This window comes from Rhinatrema bivittatum, chromosome 2, assembly GCF_901001135.1.
Source record: "Rhinatrema bivittatum chromosome 2, aRhiBiv1.1, whole genome shotgun sequence".
In the NCBI taxonomy this organism is placed as follows: domain Eukaryota; kingdom Metazoa; phylum Chordata; class Amphibia; order Gymnophiona; family Rhinatrematidae; genus Rhinatrema; species Rhinatrema bivittatum.
Window position 1 is genome coordinate 758,817,283 of NC_042616.1, and position 25,378 is coordinate 758,842,660.

Sequence of the window (25,378 nt, forward strand, 5' to 3'; positions counted from 1 at the left end):
GGAAAGGAGCAGAGCAAAGACGTAGGAGGAGAGGGGACAAAAATCTCACCCGTTTTAAATGGGCTTAACGGCTTGGACTAAATATTTTACGATTCCATGTCAATCTTTCCGATTGCATTGTTAAATTGAATTTTCATAGATTTCAATTTATTTTCATTTTGATTTAATTATTTCGTGTGACATTGTGTTGGAATTGAGCTGTGTCATTTACCATACCGTTCATTTAGTGAGTATAGTTTGTTTTTTCTTTTTTCATTTCTAAAATTATGCGGTTTACATCTAGACACCTATTGCTTCTCACATGGACAATTATATGTTGCGTGTTCTAGAGTTGGCAAACCAGATAGACAATGGAACAAAAAATATTGTATACCCACAAGCATTATGAAATTAACCATATTCGAAACGTGCACTCTTTTCTTTCTTTTCCATTTAACCAGACTGAGCCACAGCAACGCATGGCCAGGTACAGCTAGTAACCAATAATAATGCAGTTCAAAAGAATGAAACCTGAGAAATCAAAAAATAAGCGACTGACGTTCATGGATGATGTTACCTATCAAAAACTATTCCAATCTATTGTCTGGTTAAGACCAAACACTGTTTAAAAAGTATACATCCAATGATGGTTGCATACTCTCAATTACAGTCCATTGAGAAATCAGAAAAAGTGTGTTCTTTTGAGAGGCAATGCTGCAGCTAAAGCATTTTGATGCACATCCAAAATGGTCAGCTAGGGCCACCTACATAAAATGAGGAAGCAAGGGCACTGGAGCACATCTAACTTATTCTTACGATACCCAATGAAACTAAGAGCTCAAATGCTGCCAGGTTTTACTACACATATCACGATGGTTGCATAGCTAATGGCCCAGTTGCACTCTAGTTTCTTGAGAGACAGAGGATAATGCTGCAAGAATATATTATCTGATGTTAGCACCACTCATATGATATCCATGGTGCTTTTCTAAAAACAGGGTGTATAGTTAACACATGCCAATGCCATCTGATTAAAGCTGCAAGTTTGCATGCTAAATTACAAGAGTCATACATTAGTTCATCAGATTGTGCTGTAATAAGAGTGCAATATTCATATTTAGCACTAAGATAAGCATCGTTGACTGCTTTCTTGAGATATCCACATACAAAAAAATATCTCTGTAAGATCCTGTGATTGGAAGTCAACAGTACTTGAACAAATTCTCCCGAAGAACAGGCCAACAGGAAAGCCACTTTTAAAAATGGACAAGGGGAGAAGCTCCAAAACCACAATAGGTTGTATGCTTCATGAGCTTCCAATATAGAGCAGAAACAATTGTTGTATACTGTATTTCCTATTTTTCTCTGTTTATATTTTCTTAGTTTGCCTAAACTATTTTATTCTCTTATTTAACTTGTTTACACTTTTTCCTTTTCTCCTCCATCTTCTCATTCTCTCTGGCCTCTTTGTCCATGGCCCTCCCCTACCTCACTACTTCTCCTCTCAGCAGGCAACGGATTGGTAGGGACCAGACAGCAGCAGGAACTCCTCCCATGGTGAAGGTCTGAGGGTGGCAGCTCTTCCTGGGTTGTGGAACATCATAGTGGCTGCTCTCATGTCCAGTTCTGCCACAAAGTAAGCAACTCCCAACCTCGGCCCATCATCGCAGAAGCAGCTCCTCCCCCTAGAAAGCCATATGGTTAACCAGGGTATGTTTTCAGTGTCACTGTGTTCTGGCAGCTCCCTCCTTCCTGAACTTTCAATGCCTCCAATGCACCGACTCGACAGAGTAGCCATTTTTTCTTCCTTGATTGGGCAGCCAATGTGCCCCACTTCAAGGATTGCTCAAGCAGATATGTGGAGTTAGAGCATTTAATTTTGGATCTCTAGTGGGATTTTGAGAATTTGAGCTAGTCTACACAAATCTTGCATAACAGCACATCTTTGTATAATATATTTATGGTTCATTATGCGAGATACTTTAGCCCAGTTAATAAATAAAGAGAAAGTAGTACATTCATTTGATAGTCCCAATTTTGCATTTCTGTTTTATTCTAATTGAACTATGGCTTAGTATGCAATATCTTTTTTTTCTGCTACATATCATCTAAATAAGAGTAAAGGTATTTCAATTCTGAAGACCGATGTGATCAATTAGGCATTATTCTAGCCACCTTTGTTAGAAAGTGGGGTCTTTCTATGTGCAGACACAAGCTGAAGTGCTTGCATTCCAGTTTTCTGTCTTTACCCTGAAGTCTTCCGGACCCCTGATGTAGATCATTGAACTTTCATTGAATCAGTATTGGGTTGAATTCTAAGTAATCAAGGATATTCTAATAAAAAAAAAAATGCATGACAATGGCCGATGTTTTTAAATAAATGCTTCCAATATGGTACATGTGTAGTGTCAGCATTGTTTGCATGATGGTCATACTATGAATGATTAGTGTCAACATTTTCTGGTTGAGTGAAATCTTTTTGTTTATACATTTTTTTCAGTTAGAGGTTCACTCCCCCATCATAAATGTTTGCTTTAGCCAACCATCCGTTATGAATTCTGTCTTGAAGTGGTGGAACAATTAGGATGGGAATAAAAATGCTAAACTAAAATCTTGTGTAAACTGTCAAAATCTGATGAAAGTTCTGGGGGGGGGAAAAAAAAAAAAAAGCCATACCATTAGCATAATATCATAGGGAAATTTGAAACAAATTATTCCAAGTCCTCACATTCTTGCCAGAAAATTGTATTTAACTGGCAATTTATAACAAGTGCCACCTAGAACTAAGAAGTTTCCTACATTGTGGATGCACCTGTGATTCATGCTTATGCAGAGTCTCCTTGCTCCCCCCCCCCCCCCAAAAAGGAGACCCCAAAATCTGTCCCGAACTAACAGTATTTGTTCCTGGATGGTATGGCAATTGGGCAGCAGTGTGTGTGTGTCAGAGGTCTCCATTCAGACTCTGCCTCATAGTGATGTCCGTGTACCTCGTCCCAGTGTAAACGTGTGTGTGTGGGGGGGGGGGGGGGGGGGATTGCAATGGTCAACACTCCTGTGACCATGAGTTACAGGCCCAAGGGAGACTTGGCGTCCAACATCAGCCTTAGCACAGGGCTTAGGAAGCAGGAGTCTTTCCTCGGAGGACACTTAACATAGAAATGACGGCAGAAAAGCACCATCCAGTCTGCCCAGCAAGCTTATGGTAGTATCTGCCGTGCCGTACTTGCTGGGTCCGTCCCTCCACAGGGACATGGCCTGAAGATGTGATAACCTTTTGGGAAAGGCGTACATGGAAGGGGAAAGAGGTTCCAGAGCTCAGAAGACGTGGGGGGAAGTCCAGGGTAGCTGAAGAGTTGATAAGATAATTTTTGTGTTGGAAAAAAAATAAATAAAATTCTTGCATCTAAGGAGCCCCAGAAAGGAGGGATTTCTCCAGACACAGATTGCTTGTTCAGGAAAGTCTTCAGGCACGCTGATCCAACAGAAAGACTGGCAGGGCCCATGCAAGCATATTTGGTACGCTAGGTGAATCTTTGGTCATTCACTCCCCCAACTTTAAACTACTGGCAGCAGTGGCTTCGGCACAGCACTACTTTCTTTGATGGTAATGGCTGTGGTACAGCATCCTTCTGGATATCACACTGGCGGGAATTTGCTGTCCCCCAAAGTCTTGGCATTCTAGGCAACTGCCTAGTTGCCTAATGGAAGCACCAGGCCCGGAGCCTGAGAAGATTCAGCTTCAGGTTGAAGGGCACCTGTTCCAAGAGATGACCTGTTTGGGAATTGGACTGAGGAGAGACTGGAGTTTTACACTTTGTTGCTGTCTAGAGCACTATCAACTAGCAAACTGCTTTGGACATTGTTTTGCCTACCAGCAGTTTCAGTGAAAAACATTATTTTATTTTAAACAGCTTTGGGAATGGAGAGGGATTTTTGATGTGCGACTGACTAGCGTGCAAAAGAGCCCCAGAGAGACAAACAAAACCTTAAGGGCCTTTAGAAAACATTTCCCCTCCCCCCCCCCTTAGGAACCCCAGGAGGTCATGGGAGCTTGCATGATCAGTGACCTTCTCCATGGCCCCTGAGCCCAAGAACTAACTGGGACAGGATACCCTACCCCTGACAAGAGTCCTCTCGTTATCCCCTCCCTGACATCCCCAGAACAGGACATCAAACAAAAGGTCTATGACATGCTCACAGTCATCTCATAAGCCTCCTTTCCTTCAAACAAGCAAGCTAATATTTTTTACCTTTATATGGTACCTTACAATAAATATTTTCCTGTGGCCTTTCTAAAATGTGTTTCTATGAGTGCAAGATGGAAACAAAAAGTAATACAATTTTCAGTCTCTAGTATTTTATTTATAATTGCTATTCTTGTGAATTTTTTTCCCCTCAAGATATGCTCTTACAAACCTGAGCTTTTAATAATTGGACCATCTGCAAGTCCAAAAAAACCAAGGAAATACTGGAATCATAACCTGATTTCATTCCCAACTGATCTTGGGCAATAAACTTGAGCCGCTTCAGATACAAAGCTGCTTTGGGATAACTAATCTTGGATTGGGTACAGCAATTCTGATTGGAGATCACAGAATTACCTGAAGTCCAGGTATTCTGCTCATGGCCAGGGTTTGTTAACCCTACATAGCTTATAAAGTCAGGAGAAAGAAAAAAAAAAAAAAAAAGTGACACTCCCCCAATGTTTTCCCATATGTCGAGAAGAAGTTCACCAAGGAGACAAACTTAATAGCGCTAAAGGCTTGAAACTAAGTTATCATTATTATTTATGTTCACCAGTCACAGGACCTGCCTTGCGATTGGCATCACAACACCCCTGCTCTCAGCACAGTCTGGAAGCCGCCACACACCCCTCCTGCTGCAAGACGCAGCTTCCTCTCCTCCTGTGCGGGGATCTCTTTAGGCCTGTGTGCTGCACAGTCACTTAAAAGGCCCACGGCAGGAACCCGGCCTGTCAGTGCCTAGCCTCACACCTCAGCAACGGTACTCTGCCTAGAAGCAGTGTGTGTTGCTCCTGCCTGACCTGCATTCCTGATCGTGCCTACCTCATCAAGCCTGGTCTCCTCATCCCACTTTCGTCCAGTCTCTCATGCATCTTCGACCATCCTTGGTCTAACTTCCTGGTATTGACCCCTTGCATTGGATTTTGCCACAGTTGCCTGCTGCGTGGACCTGACCTCTTGCACTGGATCCGGCTTCTCCAATCTGTAGCCTGTCCTGACCCTGGAGTGCCTTCAGACTCTTGCTCTTTCTACCTAGGGCCCACCTAAGCCCTGCCAGCCACTAGAACCCCAGAACTGGAGGAGGCAGCAGGTATAGGTGAAGCTCCAACCTGTCCCACCTTCCGGGTGCTTTTGCCAGCTGTTGGCATAGGTCTCATTAGGTTCACCTACGAAGCAGCATCAACTACGCCACAGCACCAAGCCATTCACACCACATAAAATGTACCACCCATTACGGTTTTCTTTTTAACTATTTTTAGCCTGATATACTATAAATGAACTGTATACATCATGAACTGATGAGGCACAACATAAAAAAAAAAAAAAAAGGATATTTCAGAAAAAAAGGTGTTATGATCATCTTCCATTCCAATATATTGAAGATGTAAGAGATAAATAGGTCTATAGAAAAAATAAAAAATGGATCTATGTCCTAGGTCAAGATAAAATTGACTGCTAATGCAGGTTACAGCGCATATTTTATGGTGAGTGTGTGTTAGCAGGAAATTTAATGCCCAGTGTACTAAGGGAATAAAACATACTTCACTAGCAGCAAGTGTGTCAGTGTTACTCAAAAATGGTGCTTCCATTAGGCACACTAGAGTGGCAAAATCCCACCAATGCAAGGCACAGAGGGGTGCTGTGCCATCAGCTCCATAGCTCCATCACTGCCATCAGCTCCATCACTGCCAGCAGCTCCATCACTGCTCTCTACATTAATGGTGGGGGAGGAAGGGAAATAGAACCAAGAGCTAAAAGAAACAGATAAGTATGAGAGAAAAAAATGTGTGAAGCTTGCTGGGCAGACTGGATGGGCCATTTGGTCTTCTTCTGCCGTCATTTCTATGTTTCTATGATATTTCCAAAGAAGGGATTGCTGTGCTCGATCCATGGCCAGTAGTAGGAGAGCACAACGTTTTGGTTCGACCACCAATAGGTAAGTTGGGGGCGAGTGCATGACTGAAGATTCACCTAGGGCTCCAAAAACTTTGCATGGCCCTGGTGTTACTGCCTTCAGTAATATATCTGCATTACTGCTGCTGGCAACTGAAACACATAAGGGGATCTCAAGCCATCCTCACCTCGATGCCCAAAAAAAATACAAGGCCTCTGTACTCAATTTTCTCTTAAGCCCTCATCCATCTTGCTGGACCCCCCTCTTGCCCCCACCAGGTGATGTCTCCCCCCCCCCCCCCCACTCACCCCTGAAGTGGGAGCAAGAGGATGAAACACTCGTTCCCTGCTGGTACCACATTCAAAATTGTACTGGTTAACTTCAGGTGATCCTTCCTATCCCCATTTTTGACTTGTTGTTGGAAGAGTAAAGTTGAAATTGTAGGATAATACAAATACTTAACACCCCTTTAAAAGAGATGCAGCTAAATTTTAGTATAACCAACAGGTTGATGCAAATTGCATTACTTCAGGCGATTGTAGAAAACTGTTTTAAAATTCTCAAACTGCTTGGCATGCTCTTACCTGCTAAGGAGCTCATTGATGCACTTTTCACGTTATGCTGCATTATATCCGTGTTAAGTTAAGAGACACAGAGTTGACTTCAGGCCTTGACACATGTCAAAGCTTTAACTAGGCGTAAACAAACAGTTTTGCATATATCCTTTAGAAATAAGACCTACCAAAGGATCAATACAGGCAAGCTGATATTTTGAAGATTGCTTCCCACACACTTTGTAGTATGTTGTCTGACCAGCAGCTGGCTTTCATCCAACCTAGTTTTTTTTCTCAATGAACTGCTAATGTGTCAGTGTCCCTGGGCTCTCGCAGCATGGTGGTGCCGATGACACCGTTTAAGAGGAGTCCGTCCTCATTGACATGCCTTTGATATCTTCCAGCTTTAACCGATTCAAAGAGATTTTGGCTGCCTTGGCTCAATTATAAAATGTTAAAAGTGAAAGTATCAAAAGAATGTTATCATTAAAGTGAAAAAAAAAAAAAAAAAAAGAAATTCCTTTAATCTTGCTAACTAATGTGTATCAAGTTTCCCCTTCAAAAAAAAGAGTCTCAAACTTTAGTGGATTTAAATAATGAACAAAAAACTTGAACATTTTGTTATTCTCCAAGAAGATTAGGAATGATAAGTATTCTTTCACCAGTCATTTGAAACAAGCCTATCCCTCCACCTCCGCCCTTTTCTGTGAAATCCAGGTAAAAAAAAAAAAAAAAAAAAAAAAAAGTTTCCCCATTGTCACTTTTGCCCCCCTCTGTTTCCAATTTTCTTAGGCAGTATTTCTTGTCTCCATATAGAGTGAAAAAGGGCTTGGAGGAAGCTAGAGCTTATGAGTCAAAAACATTTTCAAAAAACTATGGTAGATGTGTAAAAGAGAAAAGTCAATTGAGCTTCAAAGAGTAAGAAAGAAGAAGTTTTGGACAAACTAACAGGAAAAAGAAGTTAAATCTCAGGGTGGAGGGAATGATGGCTCAAAATGCTTGACTAACATGGAAAAGCTGCTGGCTGCTTCATTAGGTTGGAGAGAGTAACTACTAGAATCTGATTCTCATCCAATAGGAAGGAAGAGATTGTCATACAGAAGAATGAATGACTCAACCAGGACATGGGAATTACCTTAAAAAGTGTGCAATTAATCAGCTTTAAAGCTGCAGAATGTCAGTTGTGTCTATTTTACGCCATCTAATGAGATTTTATCAACCAAGGCCATTCACCATACTATAGATGTTAATGCTGCATCCCATAATTAAAAAAAGAGACAAAAAAAAAGCAAACAAAGCTTACCGCAGGAGTTAATCATAATTCAGCACAATTCTATTGCCTAGCCCATTCCAACCAAGTCAGGAATATGATTTACATAAATTCATAGATCTCCTCTTTTTATAAGCAGTATTCATTAACATCATTTCTCAACATTCATGCTGTCTACCATATATAGTTATTTTAAAGAGTACATAATTACCTACCTCCAAAACAGGACCCTTTCACGTTTCTGGAGAATGGAATAGCTATATCTGCAGCTATATTATGTAGAAGTATAACTATGAATAAATTAGAACTAATGAATACATCCTACATGCATGTAGCATAACTGGATCCTACTGTCCGAGTATAGCTGTAGTTTTTAATTAGCATGAACTACAAGGACATACAGCGGATGTTTAACAACATCATCCTTATTCGCTCCTCAGACCTAATATATGGTCCACTAAACCTTTCCTACACCAATATCCATACAAATAATTCAATTATATACATTAATAGTCACAGAAGGCTTTCCATGTATATCCGTAGGTCAATGTGATAAGTCACAGTTAATTCTGAAATAAGATACAATAATCTGCAAGTTTAGGTGTCCAAAAAACCTTAGGTGCACAGCTCACCTTTGGCACCTGTGAAGTCAAAAAAAGTATTCAGTGGAACAGGTCATTTAACTTTCTTTCAATAGCATCCCTCCACTTCTGATGACAGAGTTGTACTGTCTTTAATCTTAGACTTAGCATTTCCACAATAACCTATAGCTTAATAACCGTTATCTTAGCAAATCGGAAAACATGCATAAAAAGTGATTCAAGATAGAAGGAGCAACCAAGTTTCTCTTTCAGTAGTTTACTTTATATTTTAAAAATGCGAGGATGGGCCATTTCTGCACTTGAAATCACAAGCAAATATGATGGAAAGGACCAGTGGAAAATGCTGCAATGATAACAGTTTCTCTGCCCTTACAGCATCGGGATGAGGAGGCGTGGAATCTCTCTGCTGTCATCAATGGAGCACAGACACATAACTAAGAGCCTTCCCTTCTCAGTGCCAGCCCCCTACCCTGGGGAACCCCCAGCTCCAATAGCCGGCCAATCAGTGATTAACCGGCTATGGCGTCACTCAGGGAGGGCTTGGCTACGCTGACGTCAAAGGTATTCCCCCAGATTTGCCACGTGGGTTTTCAGAGACAAGTATCCGGGGCAGGCTTTAACTGGGTCCAAAAAAAAAAAAAAAATGAATATCAACAAGCCACTCTTTGCTCATTCGCTTCCTTTACGGAAGAGAATTTGGGAGAGCTTTAGCGCTCCTTCTCGCCACTTTTTATTAATCTTTGTATCAAGCTGCCAGTGATAAAATCCCATGCTCCAAGGTTCAGAGGACGATTGGAGATGTTTGCGTTCAGCGATGCAGTGCTAATGTGATAGCCAGAGGTTCTTAATCCCATCATGCTGATTCACTCGCGGAATTGGCTTAATTGCCTTCCCCACCCCGTCCAGCAGCAGTGTGCTGCCAGACTAAGCTCTGTGCGCCACTTCTGGGTCATCTCCCAAACGGGGAGGAACAAAAATGAGGTGGCTTCAATGCAGAGCTGCAAACTGCATCTCGCTTGCCTGCCAATAACCTCTCCTCGGGGCTTGCTCTTTGTCTACCCTAATCTATGAAACTCACTTTTTTGTGAGTTCAGAACAACATTTTAAAGCCAACTAGTCCCAAGGCCGCTTATTTTCTTTGAATCCCGTTCTGTTTTTTTCTTCTTCTTCTTCTCACCCCTGCTTTGCAATTTGCATGGACCGGTTTTGTTATAAGTGGTTCTTAAACCCACGAGTAGAAATAAATGACAGCACATGAAGCATGTGAAACCAAACGAAGCTTTCTTTCCACCCTTCCCCCACACCTCCCCTTTAAATGCTTTCCACGTAATTTGTCTTAGGTAAGTACTGAAAGTTTTTCCATGGCAGAGAATTTCCTCAACCAAGGACCGTTTCTTTCAAAGTGAACAAATGAGCATTTCTATGGTTGTCACACTGTTAGTGGTTTCGCTTTCTCGTTTCGAAGGTGATATTTAACACTCTCCTGGCTTGCTCAGCTTTTGCCATTTTATTTCCCCTTTCCTGAGGACAGCAGTAACTTTTTTTTTTTTTTCTGCAGTAGATAAACTACAAGAAATAATTAATAAATAGTGTATACGGGAAGAAAAAAACTGGAGCCAATACACGCTTTAATAGTACGAACTTTCACACCTCCTGTAATTAACCCTATTGCTTCAATCCTTTTATCATATTTTGCAACGCAAGGATTATTATACAAAAACGTTTTTGTATGGAGGACTCCTACCCATGCATATTACTATTTTAAAATATATATATTCAACTGTATTTACTGCAAAAATGTGTTATGTATATAACAAAGTATATATACACGAGTATATGTAACATTTATTTACACTGCAAGTCATTTAAAAGTTTAACAAGGATAAAATATCTACAAAAAATAAATGCAGGAGTTTCCTCTAAATCGAAAAATCACATACCTTGTTTCTCCTTAGATCATATGGTCACAGGGATCTCCAGCCTGTTGTGTGGTCTTAGAATGCAATTTCTTGTTATCAGTTTTCCAAGACTTGAGGTAATAGCTCAAATTATGTCAAAAGATTTCAAGAAACAGCCAAAAAAGTGAAGGGGAAATAAAAATATACATAAATAAAATTTAAAAAAAAAACCCAAACTTTAGAAATCACTTTCCCTCCACGTGTTCTCTAAGGCTGATCATACGATTTCTATTTCACTTGTATTGGGTCTCTTTTAAATAAGTTAAAACTTCCCCCAAAACTTTTTAGTGTTAATTTAAAAAGTTGTTCTTATAAGTTAAAGGGGCTGCTGCTGCTGCAGGAAAATACTTTTTACAGTGTTCTAAGATGTGCAGCATCAGTCTTCAGTCCTGCAGCCTAGGGGTGATGCTTTGCAGGAACAAGTCCGGATTTCAAGAAGCCTTCTCCAAATCAAAGTGGGTAATTTTTTCCAGACGTCTCTTGGCTTGACTCTTTCTTCTTCTTCTTCTTTTTTTTTTTTTTTTCCTTTTTCCCCTCCCTTCCCGCTCCTGCTTGCTTTTCTGCCTTCGTCCAAGTCAAGGGGGTCTTTTAACAAGTGAGACTTTTCCTGGTGGTAGTTTTATTAAGGGCGGAGGAAGGGGGACAGGGAGGAGGGACCTCCTTCCTAGTCTTTAAAAAAAAAAAAAAAAAAAAAACCCTGCCCATTCAAAGTTTCAGACTTGGCTGGGACCAGTTTAAAAAAAAAAGCTGCGGTGCATTCAATTAGCCTAATTGCAAACATTTGCAAGGACCCGCATGCTGCCCACCACTTGATTTCCCCCTCATGTGCAATGGGAGGGGAGAACTTTTGTAGGGTTGTAGCTTTAAAAGAAACTGACATGGTGCGTTTCCCCTCCCAACCCACCCCCCCGTTTCCTCAATCTTTGCCACCAAGTAGCGACTTAAACAAAAAAGCCCTTTATACACCGTATTTAGCTACAGGGTACATAAATAAATAAAGGCGAGGTTGTCTTGCCTTACTCATTTCAGTATAAAATCGGAGCCGGCACTCCAAGAAGCCCAGATACATACACGATATTATTTCACCTTTTAAAAAGTTGGTATTGCCCCCCCCCCCCCCCCCCCCCGCGCTCTTTTTTTTTTTCGCTTGAGGGGGGGAGGGACGCTATATATTTTTCTATGTTGAATTTATTTATTTATTTATTTATTTGTAGAACTTTTACCCAGTGCCAAGTTGCTATTTAAGGATCTTCCACATACAAAGACCATCGCTTGTAGAAGTTAAAACCCTCACCACAGCTTGAGCTCACCAGTCTTCGTGAACTCTGAGCTGTCCGCCAAGAACAGTAGGTGTTTCTTTCTTATTTTTATGTGGCTCTGCTAACCTAGCTGTAACCAAAGGCTATAATGGCTTGTCTGAAGCTCCCCGTAGGAATAAAAGCGAGAAAAAAAGGTGGCGAGGTACTGCGGATGACCGGAAGGTGGCACTGTTTAGGCACGCTGCGGAAAGGGGCGACGCTGAAAGACTGGAAAATGCTACTCGGGAGCCTTCGGAACGATGCTAGGAGCAAACATTTTGGCAAATGTTTTCCGACGTGCACAGAACATGCACTGTTTTAACAGTTGGCCTTCACCATTGCTCCGATGACGAATTCATGTTTGTTTCATGTTACATTTGGTGGGACTGAAAAGCTCCGGCAGTATTTTTAAGCAAGGCAGTTTTGAGGGGGGCGACCTTTTACATAGGTGGTTTGAGGTAATTCTGTTATTTAAAAAAAGAAATACCTTGGTGGCTGAATATTTACAATGCGTTCTCAGATGTTGCAGGATCTGGCTTTCTGCGCTGATGCTGGAGCTTGCTCTGGTAAGAGAGCCCGGAGTAGCTCTTCCCGCCCCTCCCCCCTCTTATATAAACAAACACGCTCAAGCACACACACAGGCAGGAGGCTCCTGGAGGTATACTGCCTGGCTTTTTTTTTTTTTTGGTTTTGTTTGATTTAAAGTTGCAATAGCTACTGTACATGAGTTCACCAGCATTTATGGAAACAAAGGATAAGAAATGCAACCAAAATACAGAAGGTGATACTTTTTTTTTTTTTAATTTATTTATTTATTGGACTAAATACATTTGATTAGCCGAGCACTAAAGTACTTTCCCCCCACCCCCACCCCCATCATGCCGGTATAACATTTGTCAGCTTTTTCCCCCTCCCCCTTCTATTCAAGACTTCCCGCAGCATATGACACACATAATAATCTGGAAAAAAAAAGTGATGATATTGTACAGCAACAACTTGTGAAGTCCTGAGGCGCGGTTAGAAGTAAAGCGGACCCTGTTGTGTAATGTGCATGGGCTTCGATTGTAGGCAGGGCACGAAGCAGAACTTGTCTTTCATCAGTGCAAATGGTTACTATGAAATCTGTACTTCTGAAATGCCTTTAGCAGCTTCCACGTCACTCCCTCCCCCCTCCTACACACACACACACATTTTTTGGGAGGAGACCATCTTGGCCAGAGAGTCACAAACGGCTTCAGACAGACTGGAGCTTAACTGATGCAAATTGGCTGTGGTGGTGTTAGAAATGGCATCACAGTCCCTGTGTGAACCAATCTCATTCTCATTCCGCATGAAGTGATTTGTGGCACTGCTCTGACCATGGCTGCTCCCAAGGTCTCAGGGGGATTGTTGGGAGCAACTAAAAGAAAAATGATGTAGCAGTAATGTTTAGAGTTGATAGAGGGAGGGAAGGTACTTTTGATATGCAGCACAACAGGCAGACATCTGTGGGGCTTTTTGGGGTTTTTGTTTTTTTTTTTTTAGAGGTGTGGTGAAATATCCTTTGGAATAAGAATAATTCCTGTTAAACCCATTACTGCATAATACATTTTTTAAATAATTTAACTAACAGTACATTGCATTGAAAAAGTATGTGACCATTTTCTTTCTTTCTAGAAAATCAGATTGGATTTTGATATATACATTTTTTTTTTCTAGAAATAAAGCTGCTGATACTCAAATGTGTCAGAGAGGCAGGGGAGTGGTAAGTTTCAAGGGTGTTTTTTTTTTTGCCTATATGTAAAATGCTTTAAAATACATTGTTGGGACAGTAAGTAAAGTATACCTCTCGGGGGGGGGGGGGGGGGACTGGGACTGCTGGCGCTGAGTGCGAGCTGGTCCAGTGAGACGCCTGCCTCTCGGGGGGGGGGGGGGGGGGGGGACTGCTGGCGCTGAGTGCGAGCTGGTCCGGTGAGACGCCTGCCTCTCTGGGGGGACGGGGGGGACTGCTGGCGCTGACTGCGAGCTGGTCCGGTGAGACGCCTGCCTCTCTGGTGGGGGGGGACGACGACTGCTGGCGCTAAGTGCGAGCTGGTCCGGTGAGACGCCTGCCTCTCTGGTGGGGTGGGGGGGGTGGGACGACTGCTGGCGCTGAGTGCGAGCTGGTCCGGTGAGACGCCTGCCTCTCGGGGGGGGGGGGGGGGGACGACTGCTGGCGCTGAGTGCGAGCTGGTCCGGTGAGACGCCTGCCTCTCTGGGGGGGGGGGACGACTGCTGGCGCTGAGTGCGAGCTGGTCCGGTGAGACGCCTGCCTCTCTGGGGGGGGGGGGACGACTGCTGGCGCTGAGTGCGAGCTGGTCCGGTGAGACGCCTGCCTCTCTGGTGGGGTGGGGGGGGGGGACGACTGCTGGCGCTGAGTGCGAGCTGGTCCGGTGAGACACCTGCCTCTCGGGGGGGACGGGACGACTGCTGGCGCTGAGTGCGAGCTGGTCCGGTGAGACGCCTGCCTCTCTGGGGGGGGGGGGGGGACGACTGCTGGCGCTGAGTGCGAGCTGGTCCGGTGAGACGCCTGCCTCTCTGGGGGGGGGGGGGGAACTGCTGGCGCTGAGTGTGAGCTGGTCCGGTGAGACGCCTGCCTCTCTGGGGGGGGGGGGGGGGGGGGACTGCTGGCGCTGAGTGCGAGCTGGGACAGGGAAACAGGATGGGACATGGAGGTGCACTACTGAGCTTGTTGCTATGGCACAAGTACAAAACAGTTGAAAACTACTGTATTTTTATCCTCCAAACATCAGATGACCTGTCACTACTTCTCTGTGCGGTGGGGAGGGGATGATGAAATATTACTCTAATGTTTTATTTGTGATGATTTTTAGGCGGTATATTAAATGTATTAAATAAGAGGATTGAATAAAATAGATAAACCTGTCTGTCTCCTCCAGTCCCCCCAACAGGACCTAGATATGTATCAATCTGTCTGAATTGTCACTTGATCACACAAAAAGGTTCTCTACTATGTCATCTATCTTGTATGAGTTTGCTGTATGATTGTCACCTGTTGTGCCAGCTAAGTTCTCTGCTTTCCCTCTTGCCATATAATAGTGCATAATTGGTTACAGACTTATTTTGACATCTCTTGTAAGATCTGCCTCCTCGTGTTCCTCTTTTCTCTGTTGCTGGACCTTGCCTGGGTCATCTGCTTTTTTCTGTTCTGTAGATGTGGTGGTTACAATGGGCTTAGTTCTTTGTTAGGGTTTGTTTTCCTTCTTTAGCATCCCCGGCATAACTTGTTGGCCTTCCTTCCACAGGAGGGAGAAAAGGGAGCGATGCCAAAATTCTGGCAAAAAAAAATGACAAAGGAACCTGCAACAAATCCAGGCTAAGTCTCCTTCAGGTTCTAGATATAGCTATTTTTATCCAAAAAACCAAGCACTTGCTTTCGAAATATAATGTTTTCAAATCTTTCCTTTCTTTATTTCTTGTTTCTCTTTTACTTTTATTTGCTGTGTCAGGCTGTTAGGTAAAGCAGAGAGGAAACAAATATTGAATTGCAGTGGATCTAAGGTGTGGGTGTGGGGGAGGAGGGGTGGATGATGTTTGTGTTAGAAAAATGATTGTCCATTGCAGTGCTAGACTGGGTAGCATAGAAATAATGTCTTGATATCTCTTCAGTCCTGATGTAGGTTGTCTTTTTTTTTTTTTTTTTTAATGAGTTGTGTGGAGTTTTTTTTTATAGTTTGTGCTTAAGACTCTGCAATTGTTGGCTAAGTGACCAAGGTTTGCATTTGTGAATTTAGTTTGCTTAATTGGATCATCAGTTCCCATGGCAGGTGTCCTGCTGTTCCTTAATGATATCCTATCAGAGTACTAGCCAGGTATGACCCTACTTAGTGCAACATGAACGCTGACCCATTGCTCTCTTTGGAATAATTGAAAAATCTATACATGAAAAATGAGTCGAATGCTTTAAGAACATTTAGAGAGTGCCTGTGTGAGTTTGTAAGGTATGACTGGCTGAATGTGAGAGAGATTAGTTATTGTAATTAACATTACTTTAAGATACAATTGTTACGTTTGGTTTTTTTTGGTTTTTTTTTAACAGCAGTCGGTCTCGCACTCAAAACCATAAGATCCAGTAGAAGGCAATTTGCTGTGTGACTGTGGTATCCAAACCACAATGTTCTTTTGGAAATTAATGCCTATATTTAGGGATGGTTTTTAAATATAAAGCACATTGTACTTATTTTTTCTATTCACACACATCTGGTTTATCAATCATTTTTTAAAATGGCCTCTTTTTTTTGGGTTTTTTTCACTACTGCTGCCAGCAGCAAAGGAGGAAACCGAGTAGTCTAGTTATTAGAGCGCACACAAACTCTTTGGCGCTGATGTAATAAATGAGCGTGGAAAACGGGCGCTCACTGTTGAGCGCTCGCTTTCCTAACGCGCGCCCAGCCACCTCTCCTGGGTACGCGATTCAATATTTAAATGGAGGGGGTCGCGCTGCCGAGGAGGCAGCTAGGGACAAATGTGCAACCCTAGCCGCCTCCCTGCCAGCGGGCACCTAGGAAAGGTGGCTGTGAGTGGGTTAGGAAAACGGACGCTCATTAATTTGAGTGTCTGTTTTCCTAACCTGATTGCACTTTTTTTTTTAACCTTTTGGTTCCTCCGACTTAATATTGCCACGATATTAAATCGGAGCATGTCTGTGGTGTGTATATCCTCCGACTTAATATCGTGGCAATATTAAGTCGGAGGAACCAAAAAGTTAAAAAAAACAAAAAACCAAAAAACAGTGCCAGTGGTCAGGTTAGGGAAACAGACGCTCAATAATGAACATCCATTTTCCTAACCCGTGGCTGTGAATAGGTTAGGAAAATGGACGCTCGTAAAATTGAGGGTCCATTTTCTTGCCTCCTTGGCGCTAATCCCCTTACAGCATAAGGGGTTGTGAACGTGCGTCCAACCATAGGTTAAACAGTGCGCTCGGCTGCGCGCAACTGTTTGCATCGGCCCCCTAGTATGTGAGCTTGAATTTCACTCTTTCACAGACTTTCTGTGAACAGTCATTTTCTTTCAATGATTTAATTTGCCTCCTCCTTTCTTCGGAAGTTTTCACATAATCCAGTTATCAGAAAAATTGTTCCCTAACCTTTTGCTTCTGTTTAGAATAAAGTAGCATGATTGCCATACTGTTTCTTGCCTTGGGCAAGGAGCATTATAATGGAAAAGCGAGTGTGAGAGAAAATGACTTATTCATTAATCCACTTGGATAAAAAGAGTTATAGATCAACAAACAAGTTGAAGGCAAGACTTTTATACTAGACTGTCTCTTAATACATTTGTGACTGTTTTGCTAATTCTGCTGTTTGATTCCCTCAACTATTTCGCCTCTCGCCAAACACATTACCTTTGCTCCTGTTCTTTTTACTTTTACAGCTATAGCTTTGAATCAAACACCTCTGTTGTCATTGCAAGACCTACGATTCAGGGCAGAAATGAGCGAACATTGGCCCATAGGATATTTATGTTCAGCTTGCAGGGACGAGATGGATCCCGGCCTGCACTGGCTAGATGATATCACACAGAAGTGATATGGACGTGCTGGAATCAGTGCTGCTGCTATGGGCTGAATAGACGCCTCCCTAACACCTCAGTTGTAAGTGAGAGGGGACCACCCCCCCCACCCTACCTGCTTCACAACTAGAACTCTGAGGGGCCCTGCAGTCCATTAAAGTGGCCCCCTAAGCCCACTCCTCCTTTAAGTGATGCTCAGGCAGCATCATTGTTGAGGTCTCTAACCGATGTGGTTAACGGTTATGGTTTTCAATTCTTCTGTTATGTAGATGCAATATAGTTAGTCATTCTACAGGTCCAGTCTAGTAACATTACCTTTATCAACCGGCGATTTGAAGATGCAGATATATAATATGGCTAGTGGAAAATAAACTGCTTAACTCAAGCAAAACAAGTTTTGTGGGTAGGTAAACCACTGGCTGGAGCCTTAGAATCCTCACTTTTGTTGGACGTTATCTGAAGAATCTGTCTGGAGTTCAGCAGTATTATTTGACTTGACACTGACAATGGAGGCAAATATATCCAACATCTTTCGAATTTTCTATATTTTTTTTCTGCGATTCCTTTATCAGATTATCCCTAGCAATAGCAGCCTGGTGTTGACTTTTTATCTTGCTTGGACTACTGTAACACACCAATCCAAAAATCCACGGATGGGGGTAACCAAACCAAAGAACATCAAACAACCCACATCGCTATTTTGCATGGAAGATACAGGCAGCGCGTTGCGAGCACCTTGACATCTTGAAATGCGAGTATAGGATTATAGAGATACAACTTTGGAGACCTGAGACATGAGGTGGGCAAGCAATTTCCCCCGATGAAGGAACTATTCAAAGCTTGGCCTCCGTTGGGTAAAAATGCATCTGCGAATTGAGGTCTCAGTGTCTACATTAAGCTAAGTACTTTTTGTCTGTCTATTAAGACAACATAAGAAGCAAATTCTGTTCGTGAACTTTTCTCATTTTGTTTGACAAGGATTTACTTTTTAAAAATATTTTATATTTAAAAAAAAACCCAAAGTTTTTTTTTGTGATAAATAATAAATTAAATGTAGGAGGTCGGTGGCTTGTTCATGATTAAAAACAATAACGAGGATAACCTGGATGGTTCCTTGAAAAGTTTATGAAACAACCACTTTCCTCTTAATTGTTTTTTGGTAAAAAGGGATTCTTGTTTTTCAAAGAAGAATTAATATATTGATTACCCAGTTTTTGGGAAATTTTTTCAATGGTTTTAAAGGACATAAAGAAAAAAATAGGAAAATATTTGATGTGAGTAGTTTGATGTTATTTGGACTACTGTAACAGCTTACTGGCAGGCCTTCCAGAATAATCCACTCGAGGAATTCAATTATTTCAGATTAGTGCTGCTAGACAAGTCTCAGAGATAATGTGACTTTATCACCTCCCAGGGATGCAGAAGCTCCCCACCTGTCACGGTGCCAAGGAGTAAGAGGTTAACAGCAATGTCACTATTCTCCTGTGAGCCTCTGAGATAACTCTGACCTCATGGGGAAAAGGCCCTACAAAAGGGTAACTTAACTAATGGGTAATCCCACAGGTAGAGAGGAAAGGCAGGTTGTGTTACTGACACAAGAACCAGTCAGTGAAATAAATAGAACACCATTTTATTTCACTCTGCCTAATGTTGGAAGAATGAAATGGAATAACAGAAAGAAGAAGGAACTTGAATCAAACAAGTAAATTTATTTTATTTTTTTCTCAGCACTGCTCTTTCTGCTTTTTGTTTTTAAAGGTAACAGTTTAGAGTCTGAACTGAATAATGGCTTTCAAAATTCTTTGATCCCACATGTATTTACCGTATTCATTCTGTCTTTCAGAAACATCAGTATATGGTGTGCTGTATCAGATAAGTATCCCACGCAAAACATTTTCATAATGTAGTAGAGTTCGCTGACCATAAGTTCTGACCCTTTTTCCCTGAAGTTGTATTTTCTTTATGTAACCCCTACATAAAACACTTTTTTTTTTAATATTTGTGAATCACCCTTTCCAGATTTAAAAAATCGCTCAGTGATGTACAAAAATTATCACATACTACAAGAACATAATTGTAAACATATTACATAAAATACAAAGTAAAAAAACCACATAATACAAAAGCAAATAACAATTAACAATCAAACAATAAAACACTCTTGCACTATTCAACTATAGACCACTGTTGCCACTTCAGTTTTCCCACGTATATATATTTTTATATCCTCCTCCTCATTCACCAGTTTTTTACACCCTTTTGAAATCTCATCATATCTCTCTTCCCTCAACAGCATGGGTAATTCATTCCACAACTTTAGAATGGCTGAGGAAAAGGCCCAGTTTTGCAGATGTATATGTTTAAAAGCCTTTACAAATGGCAATCAAAACTGAGACCGAAGATGTCTTAATTTCATGTCTGCTATTATACCATTGGCTACGCCCCCTAAGATGCGGTGGACATACACCTCTCAATACCTTAAACGCCAAGACTAAACATTTGAATCTGCAATGCTGAGTAATGAATGTAACTTTAAAAGGAAAGGAGGTATAGGAAGGCAATAGTCACTTCCTGGATAACCTGCAACCTTCTAGACATTTTATTTGGTAACCCCAAATACAGTGCATCACAACGATAGTACTAGGCATAAGCCACCTTTCTCAGTGACCCCATTTCCAAAAATGGACTTAAATGTCTCACCCACTTCAATCTTGGAAAAGCTGATATAGCCACTGATGAGATCTGTTTCTCCATTGTTAAGAAAGGATCTAATGTAACCCCCAAAGATTTAATCACCTCTGCTGTTTTTAGCTTAGTACCCTCAACTAATGGATAGGATACATCTCCCCTTTGCCCAGCCTTAATAACTCATTTACTAAGGTTCAAAACTAATCTATGTGCCCTTAACATTTCATTTCAGATATTGCACATAAACAATTATTTAATCGCCCAACAACTTCATCTTCCTTATCTCCAAGTGGAACTATCAGCAGAATATCATCAGTGTATGTGTGTGTGTGTGTGTGTGTGTATATATGTGTGTGTATATATATATATGTATATATATATATATATATATATGTGTGTGTGTGTATATATATCAAAAACCCAAAAGAATAAATTCAATTACCCAAAGGGGCCAAAAAGATATTAAATAGCAATGGAGATAAGGAAGACTTGTGGTACTGTAGGAGATACCAGACATTTTACTACTGTACAGCAAAATATAACTTTGGACTTCACAAAATGGATGCTGCCCTGTGTTCCAGCAAACAAATAGAGATGCTGAACTTTGGCCAGAATAGCAACATGTCAGACTTACCGGCTAGAATAATGCAGGCCCTGCAAACCAGACATCTACAATGGTGAGACTGATGGTAATCTTCTAACGTTATGGAGATTAGGGATGTGAATCGTTTTTGAACGATTAAAATTATCGTCAGATAATTTTAAAATTGTCCTAAATCGTTAGAGTGCACGATACAATACAAATGCCCCCGATTTATCATCAGGGGCATTTGTCTTGTATCGTTAAATAGGGCACGGGAATTATTTGGGGGAGGGCGGGAAAACCGGCACACCAAAACAACCCCTAGACCCACCCCGAACCCCCCCAAAATGTTGTTACCTGGTGGTCCAGTGGGGGGGTCCCGGCGCGATCTCTCGCTCTCGGGCCATCGGCGCCATTTTGGCTGCCACTAATTAAAATGGCGCCGATGGCCCGGTTTAAAAAAAAAAAACAAAAAAAAAACCCACCCGACCCTTTAAATCGACCCCCACCCTCCCAACCCTTTTTTTTTTTAGGAGGCCCGCGCCGCTAAAAAAAAAACCCACACCCGACCCTTTAAATCGACCCCCCCCCCAAAACCTTTTAAAATTACCTGGTGGTCCAGGGGGGCCTCGGGGAGAGATCCAGGGGGGCCTCAGGGAGAGATTTCCCGTTACCAGGCATCAGCTGTTCTAAAAAAAAAAAAAATGGCGCTGATGCCCCGTTGCCCTTACCATGTGACAGGGTATCCGTGCCATTGGCCGGCCCCTGTCACATGGCAGGAGCACTGGATGGCTGGCACCATCTTTAAAGATGGCGCCGGCCATCATTACTCATCAGCCCCTATAGGGCTCTCCTCTCCCCGAGGCCCCCCTGCACCACCAGGTAATTTTAAAAGGTTTTGGGGGGGTTGATTTAAAGGGTCGGGTGGGTTGTTTTTTTTTTTTTTAGCGACGCGGGCCTCCCTAAAAAAAAAATTAGCGATGTGAATTGGAATCGGAAACGATTCCAGTTCACATATCTTAACGATTAGATCCCCCCCCCAGCCGAATATGATCGTTAAGACGATCTGGCACACGATTCACATCTCTAATGGAGATAGCTTTGACTTGGTTAGCTAACTATCTGGATATGTAGTGCATTGAGTTCACCTATGATATGCAAAGCTTTACTCATTACCAGTATGTGCTGTTTGAAGGATTGTAGTTTACGTATCTTCTCTAAGATCCCTAAGTTGCCTGTATTATTCTAGCTGGTAAGTCTAAAAATAAGGGTCTGACTCTGAGGCAAACAGTTGTTCTCTTTTGGGCTTTTTTGATCACCTATAAAGTATACAAGTGGTGCTCTTCAGTAGTGCTGCCTCTCCCTGAAGAAAGGAAGAGACAAGAGGGGTTAGGAAAGTGGTGTGATCCCCATAGGTTACAGAATACCCTTATGTTCAAAAAGTACCCCTGTGCCAATTTCTGTTAGGATGAGATAACTCCTTGATATGCCACAACTTGCTGTCTATCCTGCATAAAAGAGGTAACCCACTCAAGCACAGTATCTCCCAAACTTTATTTGGCAGAACAATCTATCATTACTGCTGACCATAAGGAGTCAACCAGTATCCTCTCCACTGCCTTTTCTCTCCTTCAAACATATGGGAGGCCTGGCTGTTTTTAGGATGAGGCGTACCCATATGAAATCTCTCATCCAAAGGGCACAAAGATAGATGAGCACAAAATTCCCTGGCAGTACATTACACCATCACTTTTCTAAGGGCACTGTTCATATACCACTCCATCTTTCTATGCTGGTTTCCCCCAGACACAGCACTAGCAAGAAATCACTGGGGCAATACCTCAAAATGACTCTCTCTCTTCTCTTTACCTCAGTTTCTTCCCCTCTTGGAGCATCCTGCTTTGCACTTTTTTTGGTTAATTCCTCAGGAAAACACCCCCTTTCCCATACACCTGCCACGGGTCTCTCACCTCTTCAGCTTTATGGTAAGTTCCTTTTGGAGGGAAGAGAAAATCTTTCTTTCATTCCATTTGCGGTAGGTTCCCTGGCCCCCATGTATCCAGAATATTACAGGGCAGTTCCTCACTGGGTTAACTCGCCCTACTCCATCACTTCTCCTTTTGAGATGCATGGAAGTCCCCCCTGGGATGTAAGAATCCACTCCTTGCCGCTCCAGTCCAACCATAGAAAAGAACAGACTCTACTCCACCTCTTCTCAGCCTTGGGCCTCTCCCCTTGAGGGAAAGAGCCCCTGTGGGGGTCCCCCCCTCCTTTAGGAGGGTCCCTGGGCCTTTCAGCCCACAGGCAGGGTTCTCCAACTGATTACAAAGCTGGATGTCCCTGATCCTCCACCCTATACTGGAGACAACAGAGGAGGAAAGGGCAAAAACCTGTCAAATACTGCCTACTCTCTAAAATCCATCAGTAAGAGTCCCAAAATGTTAAGAGAACTTTAAACTCTTTTTTTCCCCCAAAAGTACATAAAAAATATACATCATGGCTCATTTCCTTAAAATTTCATTCATTTCTCATTTAATGTACTGAATGATAACTATTTGTTAATCAGTTAGGACATGATGATGACAGGGTCTCCCCCATCCAGTTGGTTTTGTACATGTCGTCATCCCAAGGGTGCCATCACATTTATGTTTCCCGATGAATGAACCCAGGTAAATGGGTGCTTGTCTGTTAATGTGCCTTATGTATACCTGAGCTCTGGATTTGAATTTAACCTGCAGAGTACTCAAATATAGTGATTTGTGAGCTCAGTTTTTCCAGGAATCCCTTGTAGGACAAAATAGTCTTCTCAGATGTATTGGACCTGTTGTGGCTGGCCTGCACCCTTGTAGTCACCATTTTCTGGCCACTTGATTCTCACAGCTGAAAACATGAGAAGTGATCTGACTCCCTATTCTCAAACAAAATCAATTAAAAGAAACCTGTCTATACTCTCACCTCCTTCTTCCACAATCTAGAGAGAGAGAATGTAAACCCTCACACAATCTCTGGAGCCTTACTTTACAAACATAAGATATGCCAAACTGATGGACCAAGGGTCCATCAAGCCCAGCATCCTGTTTCCAACATTGGACAATCAGTCACAAGTACCTGGTAATTGCCCAAACATTAATTAGATCTCAAACTACTATTGCTTATTATTTAATAGATGTTTATGGCTTTTTCCTCTAGAAACTTAATCAAACTTTTTTTAAACCCAGTTACACTAACTGCTGTAACCACAACCTCTGGCAATGAATTCCAGAGTTTAACTATGTGGTAAGTGAAAGAGAATTTGCTTTGATTTGTTTTAAATGAGCTACTTGCTAACTTCATAGAGTGCCCTCTAGTCCTTCTATTCTCTGAGAGCAAATAATCAGGTCCTTTCATGATTTTGTAGACCTCTATCATCCCCCCCTCCCCCAAGTTCTCTCTTCTCCAAACTGAACAGCCCTAACTTCTTTAGTCTTTCCTCATAGAGGAGCTGTTCCATGCCCCTTATCATTTTGGTCACTCCTGGTATCAGGGATAGGGCACTGCGTGCAGGAAGATCACAACACCCCCGGTATCAGGGATAGGGCACTGCGTGCAGGAAGATCACAACACCCCTGGTAACCGGGATAGGGCACTGAGTGCAGGAAGATCACAACACTCCCAGTATCAGGGATAGGGCACTGAGTGCAGGAAGATCACAACACTCCCGGTATTAGGGATAGGGCACTGCATGCAGGAAGATCACAACACTCCCGGTATCAGGGATAGGGCACTGCGTGCAGGAAGATCACAACACTCCCGCTATCAGGGATAGGGCACTGAGTGCAGGAAGATCACAACACTCCCGGTATCAGGGATAGGGCACAAGTTCTAGTCACATTGACTGATCACATTACTTTTTTTTGTCAAGCTACCAACTGTTTCCATTTCCCATCCTCCATATATTAAACCATCACGTCAGTGGAAACCTTGGTAACATGAATAAATAAGAGGGCAGCCAATAGGAATACATATTCATTGCTAAATTGACCTTAACTGACCTGAAAAGTGTCAAATTGTATCATTTTCTGTTAGTGCGCACTAATGGGAGTTAGTGCGCACTAACCGAAAAACCGATATTTCTTTTACAAAAAAAACCATGCCGATCAGATTTCCCCCCCCCCCCCCCCCCCCCCAGCCAAAATCTATCGTTAAAACGATTGGGCACACGATTCACATCCCTAGTGAATTCACTTTTCCTGCAATAACATGTATCAGACTTCAGATGCCACTAATTTCCAAACTGTTACAGAATTTTCCTCAGCACTTTCACCTTTTATCAGGGAATCCTTCCAAAGGTGCTGACTGAATAGTTCTGACAATGGTTTGCACAAAATGCTTATCTCCGACAGGAAGCTTTGCTTGCTGGTTTAATCTTTCTTAACTATGCCTACAAAAAGTACTCCCAACATGACTTTATGGTATCTCCTCAGCAGCAGCTTGCTCTCCCCCAACTCTGGCTGTCTCACCTTCTTTCTCTCCAAAGTTTAGATGAGTGGACTTTCCGCTCAATCTCCTAACTGCTTCCTGCTCTGTTTTGGAAGTTGAGCTAGTTCATAGCCCCCGACTGTTTATTTCTCCTTGTGCTTCATCCACATGGGTTTGTTTGCTTTTTTTCTCTGCTGGCTCTATGCATCACTGTTTACTTTTCCTCTTTGCAGCAAACGGGCCTGGGTGCAGCATTAGAGTAATTAGAACCCCCTACTTCAATAACATTGCCATTTT

At 42.3% G+C, this 25,378-nt stretch overlaps 1 protein-coding gene and 1 long non-coding RNA gene across 2 annotated transcripts in view; one reads left to right on the forward strand and one right to left on the reverse strand.

Moving 5' to 3' along the window:
- Positions 1–11,134, reverse strand: part of HAS2 (hyaluronan synthase 2) — a 74,240-nt gene extending 63,106 nt beyond the window's left edge. Inside the window, exon 1 of the mRNA XM_029591960.1 lies at positions 10,484–11,134. The gene's annotated coding sequence lies outside the window, so the exon portion shown is untranslated. The remainder of the gene's footprint in view (positions 1–10,483) is intronic.
- A 323-nt stretch (positions 11,135–11,457) lies between these two features.
- The window catches only part of LOC115085669, a 30,137-nt gene continuing 16,216 nt past the window's right edge, over positions 11,458–25,378 (forward strand). Inside the window, exons 1-3 of the long non-coding RNA XR_003854926.1 lie at positions 11,458–11,597; positions 11,716–11,847; positions 13,498–13,543. This is a non-coding gene — a long non-coding RNA (uncharacterized LOC115085669). The remainder of the gene's footprint in view (positions 11,598–11,715; positions 11,848–13,497; positions 13,544–25,378) is intronic.